Source organism: Balaenoptera physalus, assembly GCF_965194825.1.
Source record: "Balaenoptera physalus genome assembly, chromosome: 15".
In the NCBI taxonomy this organism is placed as follows: domain Eukaryota; kingdom Metazoa; phylum Chordata; class Mammalia; order Artiodactyla; family Balaenopteridae; genus Balaenoptera; species Balaenoptera physalus.
The window spans coordinates 35064199-35072392 of record NC_138894.1 but is presented as its reverse complement, the minus strand read 5'-3'; the positions used below and the strand labels follow the sequence as shown (position 1 = coordinate 35072392).

Here is an 8194-nt window from a genome sequence, read left to right as displayed (position 1 = left end):
GCTGGATCATACAGCAGTTCTATTTTTAATTTTTTGAGGAAGCTCCAGCTCCATACAGTTTTCCATAGTGGCTGCACCAGTTTACATTCCCATCAACGGTGCCCAAGGATTCCGTTTACTGCACGTTCTTGCCAACATTTATTTCTTGTGTTTTTTGTATTTATATTACTATCTTAATTTTCTATTTTTCTAAATAGTCTATTAATTCCTCACTATGAACAATGGTGAAATTAGTATATTTCTACTTCCTTCTCATTTCCTCTACTCTCCTCCCCCCCTCCTAATTTTAATTGATAGTTTTATTTTCATAGAGTTAAATTTTGTATTGTTAAATATAATTCTCTCACTTGACTTGGCAGCTCTGTAGCCCAAGCTATTAAAGATGAATAAACACATTTATGCTGCAATGTATTTATACTTTATCCTACCTTTGTGTCCCCTTTTCATCTGAACTTCTGTCAGTTAGATCATTTCCAGATCATTTCTAATCTGCTCTTCAGCCATATTCACTGCATGTGTTTTGTCTTGGTCTATAGCAATATACATCCAATGCTCTCTGCCAGTTCTTTTGTTGCAGCTTTTCCATCATCCCTTGGTAGGCCCAAGTTTATACTCCAATAGAATCCTCCATTTGAACTCATAGGAATTCTCAGAATTCTTTTATGTTCGAAGCTGTTTATCTGTTACCTATGTACTTGAATGACAGTTCGGCTTGGAGTAAAATGTCATGTTTATTTTCCTTGAGGTTTTCCTGATTCTTCACTGTCTTGCAGCATTTAAAAAGTTGTGGTGAAGTCACATGAAAATCAAGTTATTATTCTTCAGGAGAGAGAGAGAAGAAATGAGGAAAGAGGACTGAAAAATACAAGAGGTTGTTTTTAAATTTTTATTTATTTTCTTTTTGACTGCATTGGGTCTTCGTTGCTGCCCGCGGGCTTTCTCTAGTTGCGGTGAGCAAGGGCTACTCTTCCTTGAGGTGCGCGGGCTTCTCACTGCAGTGGCTTCTTTTGCTGCGGAGCACAGACTCTAGGCGTGTGGGCTTCAGTAGTTGTGGCACGCGGGCTCAGTAGTTGTGGCTCGTGGGCTCTAGAGTGCAGGCTCAGTAGTTGTGGTGCACAGGCTTAGTTGCTCCATGGCATGTGGGAACTTCCCGGAGCACGGATTGAACCCGTGTCCCCTGCATTAGCAGGCGGATTCTTAACCACTGTGCCACCAGGGAAGCCCCCAAAAGAGGTTATTTAATAATATCAATAAAGAAATAGACGTCATTAAAAGGAATAAACAAAAAGAAAGTTGGGTAGCAATCTTTGTGTCTCATGAAATATCAGTAGATTCCTAGACAAATATAATAATAACAGACAAAGAGTATCATCGTATGCTGGGAAAAGGAACCACAGGACAAGGACATATAGCCATCATGAACATGTATGCAGCAACATAGCCTCAAAATATATAAAATAACAACTGACAGAACACTGAGAGAAATAGATTACCAATTATCATCAGAGATTTTAACTACAAGTTGATAGATCAGCAAGCAAAAAATTAGAGATATGGAAAATCTGAATATCATTAATATCTAGCTGATAAATTTATGTCAAACTCTACACTAAACAGAGAATGTATTCTTTTTTAGTATATGTGTAATATTTATAAAAATTTACCATATACTAGACAACAAAGTAAATCTTTAAACATTCCATAGAATCAATATCACACAGACTATTTTCTGTAAAGGACCAGATAGTACTAAATATTTTTGTCTTTGCAGGCCAGACGGTATCGGTCTTAACTACTCAACTCTGCAGTTGTAGCACAAAAGTAGCCATAGATAAGTGGGTCGGTGTGTTCCAGTAACTTTTTTTTTTTACAAAAAAAATGGTGTTGGGAAAAAATTTAAAAAATGGTGCTGGACAAATATGAAGCATGGACTTTAGTTTGCTGACCCCTGGTGTAGGCTAATAAGGACATTCTAGAGGGTAATAATATAATCTGTGGCTTAGTAATCCTACTCTGCATATATATCACAAAAGAATTCTCACACAAACTCATAAGGTGGGGGGGCAGATCTGGAGATTTCAATGCTCTTTGCAGGGATTTGGAGGCAATCGAATGTTGATTTCTGGGGAGTTGGATAAGTAAAATGCACTGGACATACCCATCCAGTGTAGTGTGTAGAAGCAAGAGACTGGATGTGCCCAAGCAACACGAATATAATATTAATAACGGAGTGCTGAGTCAAAAACATGAGAAACAGAATGAGGTCTAAAACAAAATAATAATTAAAAAAACTCTTAATAAATTAGGAATATGGGATTAACAGATACAGACTACTCTACATAAAATAGATAAGAAACAAAGATTTCTGTATAGCACAGGGAACTATATTTTCTGTATAGCTCAGGGAACTATCAATAGCTTATAATAACCTATAATGAAAAACAATCTGAAAAAATATATATAACTGAATCACTGCCAAAACCTGAAACTAACACAATATTGTAAATCAACTATTCTTCAATAAAAAAATACACAAAACATAAATACATGTTTTGCGAGACATGTATGCAAAATGTATGTTATACATGTGTATATGTTAAACACATTTGAATGTGTTATACACACATTATACATGTATGTTATGTATAATGTATGTTTATATATCTCTCCCTGTGCATAAAGGATACATTATAAATTCATTTAAATACTTGCCTGTGTGTGTATGGGGGTAGATAGATTTTGAGGAATGAGCATAAAAAGAGAACAAACTAGAAAGTGCTTTGCCCAGAACAAGCATAATAATGGTCATAGATTATCTCCGCATCTGAGGTCCAAGATGTTACAGATCAGTTGTAGAGTGTTTTCAACTACTTATACTCATTTCTCTCTCAGTGCATTGTTGTTTCACTGTCTTCCCATTTAGCAATTATAGTTTGATAATTACAGTTTAAACAGTGTTATAATGTTGTAATTTATCTTTTGATAATGTTTCGGTATAGCTAGTTTTGCAAAAGCATTACTTGTTTATGACTTGTATCTAGTTAGAACCACATAATCAATTGCTCTAATTGATTTGGCTCCTAATGTTACACTGCAATCAACAAAATATTGCCCAAGTATGCATAGCCCCATGAACAGTATGAAACAAAAATGTTCAAATTTTAAAACTTGGATGTACACTTTAAGTATCTTACACTTTTTATTTGTCAATTATACCTCAATAAAGCTGAAAAAAGCTTGATTAAAATCTTATCATCAATCAGGACTTCCCTGGTGACGCAGTGGTTGAGAATCCGCCTGCCAATGCAGGAGACACGGGTTCGATCCCTGGTCTGGGAAGATCCCACATGATGCGGAGCAACTAAGCCCGTGCGCCACAACTACTGAGCCTGCGCTCTAGAGCCCACGAGCCACAACTACTGAAGGCCGCATACCACAACTACTGAAGCCCGCATGCCTAGAGCCCGTGCTCCACAACAAGAGAAGCCACAGCAATGAGAAGCCCGCACATCGCAACGAAGAGTAGCCCCCGCTCGCCACAACTAGAGAAAGCCCGAGCGCAGCAATGAAGACCTAACACAGCCAAAAATAAATTAATTAATTAATTTAAAAAAACCTTATCAATCAAAATGTACTTAATTTTAAAATTTATTGTACATATTTGTCTTTGTTGTACTCAATGACTAAAACATACAAGCTACTATTAAAGACTTTGAAATAGATATTACTATCCATAGCAAATGAAATTGTTCCTGAGAATTCTTTCAAAAACAGATTTGGCTTGAGGGTTGAACTTATTTACTATCCCAGTCTAGGGGAAAGGATCTCACATTTATAGAGCAACTACCATAAGCCAAGCACTATACATATGTTATTTCAAATAATACTCACAACAAGTCTCTAAAGTAGGCAGTATAATCCCATTTTATAGATGGAGAAACTCAGGTTCATATAAATCAAGTAATTTTCCCAAGGTCTCGTAGCCGGTAAGCAGTGATGTTAGAATCTAGACTGAAAAAACACAAGTTTTATATCAATATTCAAAGTTTAAAACATGATGACAAGGTTTGAATTCTACCATGGTGGTATGCACAGCCCATCTCTCCTGCTGATTGCGACTAAGATCACTAGACAAAACACAAAAAACCACTACCTGAGGACTCTGAAAATTGAAAAAAAAATTTTTAATTAAAAATGCAAGCAGATTGTGGAGGAAAGTAAAAAATTGGAGAGGCAACCACCATGGGCTGAGCTGCCCTTTGTTTCCCCTCTTTTCCCTTTTGACCTTGCTCTGTGGCTGAGCCCTGGTTGTGGAGAAGTATAGAGGCACCTACAGCTAAAATGTGATCAGAAACCCAGTGTTTAGTGCCAAAGAAACCAGGAAAAGAGTCCCTGCATGCCCGATACTATGGAGTAGAATCTTGTATGGAGAGACCCAAAGAAGGAAATCCATTAATTCTATATATGAACCCACATAAGTCTTAGCACAAGCCCTGAGCTATGAATGCACGGACAGATGCCAAGGTTTGAACCACATGATCAAATATTTGTGTCTAACCACTGAAGAGCACATATGCAGAACAGATGCAAACAAAGGTGGCGAAGGCTTGGAGAACTAAAGCAGAATTTGAACCACCCGAACAACTTTCAGAATAATCTCTGTTTTGCACCTGAACAGGTCAGAGCCAAAGCAACATTGCAGAGGCTTAGAGAACTGAACTGCGATTTGAACTACCAGAGAAGGTGAGGCAAAAAGGTTGATTGCTAAAACAAAAACATAAACATTCTCCAGAGGACTTTAATAGAATCCAGAGTCTATCCAACATGACATTCACAACTTCAAGATACAATACAAAATTCCTCAAGATAATAAAGAACCAGGGGGACTTCCCTGGTGGCACAGTGGCTGGGAATCCACCTGCCAATGCAAGGGACACAGGTTCGAGCCCTGGTCTGGGAAGATCCCACATGTTGTGGAGCAACTAAGCCTGTGTGCCACAACTACTGAGCCTGCTCTCTAGAGCTCACAAGCCACAACTACTGAAGCCCGCATGCCTAGAGCCCATGCTCCGCAGCAAGAAAAGCCACTGCAATGAGAAGCCCGTGCACCGCAACAAAGAGTAGCCCCCACTCGCTGCAACTAGAGAAAACCCGTGCACAGCAACAACAACAACAAAAAAACCACCAACACAGCCAAAAATAAATAAATAAATAAAATTAAAAAAAAAAAAAAAAGAACCAGGAAATGTAAATAATTCTTGAGGGAAAATACAGTTGCCAAACCCAAGATAACCCAGATGGTAGAATTATCAGACAGAAATTCAAAAGAAGCTATTATAACAAATATGTAAGTATATAAAATAAGATTATAATAATCTGTATACATGCATATATAAAAACAATTAATTATATAACTATTATAACAATGAGGTAAAGAAAAATATGCTTATGTGAAAGAAAAGAGAGTTATTCTCAGCAAAGAAATAGAAACTATAAAAACGAACCAAATGAAAAGTGCACGGCTGAAAAATACAATCTCTGAATGAGAAACTCCCTGGAAGTGCTCAGTATCAGAATAGAGATGACAGAGGAAAGAATAAGTGAAATTAAAGATAGATCAACAGAAATTATCCAATCAGAAGAACAGAGATTGTTCTTGGAACATAGGTTGAAAAAAAATGAATAGAACTTCAGGGAATCTGTGAAAAAGTATCAAAAGATCTAATATATGTGTGATTGCAGTTCTAAAAGGAGAAGAAAAAAAGGTTGGTACAGTAGAGAATATTTGAAGAAATAATGATTCCAAATGTCCTAAATTTGGTGACAGGCGTAAATTTACAAATTCAAGAAGCTTAGCAAACCCTAAGCAGGATAGACTTAAAGAAAACCAAACTTAGAATCTTCATAATCAAAGTGCTTAGAACCAAAAATTAAGGAAAATCTTTGAAACTAGCTAAAGAAAACAAAACCTTACACACAGGGAACAATGATATGTTTACAGGTTTTTCATCAGAAATTACAGAGGCAAGAACACAATGAAGTCACTAACCCAGAATTATAGAGCCAGCAAAAATGTTCTATAGGAATGAAAGTGAAATAAAGGCATTTTCAGGCAAAGGGAAACTAAGATAATTCATTGCCTGATCTACAAGAAATGCTAAAGAAATTCTTCAGGTTGAAAGGAATGTTACCAGAGGGAAATTTGGATCTTCAGAAATGAAGAACCACATAAATGATAAATAGGTATGTGAAAATAAACAACTACCCTTTTTCCTCTATGGTGGAGTTTTCAATGGATGTAGATGTTATACATATGATAACTATATCATATAGATTAGTGGTGAGGGGGTTCTAAGTGGACCTATATAGCTGCAAGTTTTCTATATTTTATATGAAGTGGTACAAGGTTAACTCTGAACTGTACCCTTAAAATGATTAAGATGGTACATTTTATGTATATTTACCACAATTAAAAAAATTAAACATAGAGTTATCATATGACCCAGCAATTCCACTTGTAGCTTCTACCCGAGAAAAATGAAAACATGTTTCCACATAAAACCTATAAATGAATATTTATAGCAGCACTATGCATGATAGCTAAAAAGTGGAAACAGCCCAAATGTCCATCAACTGACAAATGGGTAAACAAAATGCGGTATATTATACATTGGAATTATTGTTTGGCAACAAAAAGGAATGAAGTATTTCTATAACAGGGGTGAACTTTGAAAACATTATGCTAAGTGAAAGGAAGCCAGTCACAAAATATCACATATTGTATGATTCCATTTATATGATATGTCCACAATAGTATTAGCTAATCCATGCACAGCCCAACTGAAAGACATTAATTCATGGGTTCACATACCTCATTTTATTTTATTTTATTTTTTAAAAACCGAACAGTACTCACCCCAGTTATGCCTTTCATTCCATTAGCACTTAGCAAGGGTGTTTCTTTCTTTCTTTTTAAAAAATATTTATTTATTTATTTGGCTGCATCAGGTCTTAGTTCCAGAGTGTGGCCTCTTCATTGCAGCACATGGGTTTCTCTCTAGTTGTGGTGTTTGGGCTCAGTAGTTGTGGCACGCAGGCTTAGTTGCCCTGCAGCATGTGGGATCTTAGTTCCCTGACCAGTGATTGAACCCACGTCCCCTGCATTAGAAGGTGGATTCTTAACCACTGGACCACCAGGGAAGTCCCACATCTCTCATTTAAAAAAGACCCCTCCCTGAATGCACTTTGACCCCTGTTTCTAGCACCTGGCTTCACCTAAGCCAAGCATCACCAAGCTAAGACAAGAAGATGACAACAGTAGCAGACAGCTGACCCAAGAGTCTAGAACAGGCTCGTAAGACCCATCTTATCAGCTCAATAGTACTGTTTACCAAATGTCTGTCTCTCTATCAAAATTAAAGGTTATTGTTGGGCTTCCCTGGTGGTGCAGTGGTTGAGAATCTGCCTGCCAATGCAGGGGACATGGGTTCGAGCCCTGGTCTGGGAAGATCCCACATGCCTTGGAGCAACTGGGCCCGTGAGTCACAACTACTGAGCCTGCGTGTCTGGAGCCTGTGCTCCGCAACAAGAGAGGCCGTGACAATGAGAGGCCCGCGCACCATGATGAAGAGTGGCCCCCACTCGCCGCAACTAGAGAAAGCCCTCATACAGAAACGAAGACCCAACACAGCCAAAAATAAATAAATAAATAAATAAGTTTAAAACGCATCTCAAAAAAAAGAAGTTATTGTTTTATTTTTAGCTATGTTTTTGTCCCAATGTTTAGGATGGAAAGAAAATTGTTTAGTAACACTATCACAAATTGTAGCTACTGGAGGCAATTTAACTGATTGTTGGATTTGTCATCAAATTCCTTGGTCAATACAAGGCCAATATAAGCCCCTCATAATTCTTGTCACCGACTTTTCAAATGTTCCTATAATCTATAAAATGTTTCCCCATCAGCATATACCTCCATGTTCATTTACTACATTCAATTGGTCTATTCAGTTCTGAAGTTTCTATGATGAGAAAGTGATGTTGCAAAACCAAATGGTTCTTGATTTTTAAAACTGCTTTGCAGGGGGAAAAGTATGCTATAATCCAGACAATGTTGTCCTTTTATATCAGATTAGTCCTCTAATATAACCATCTAATGACTCACATATAAAACCAAATTTCTGTATTGAAGGAT

At 37.2% G+C, this 8194-nt stretch overlaps 1 long non-coding RNA gene across 1 annotated transcript; it reads left to right on the top strand.

The window, feature by feature from the left end:
* The first annotated feature begins 493 nt into the window (after positions 1-493).
* Positions 494-7716, top strand: LOC309643417. Its single transcript, XR_014253730.1, has 2 exons — positions 494-5300; positions 5332-7716. It is a non-coding gene; the product is annotated as an uncharacterized lncRNA (long non-coding RNA).
* Positions 7717-8194: the final 478 nt, after the last annotated feature.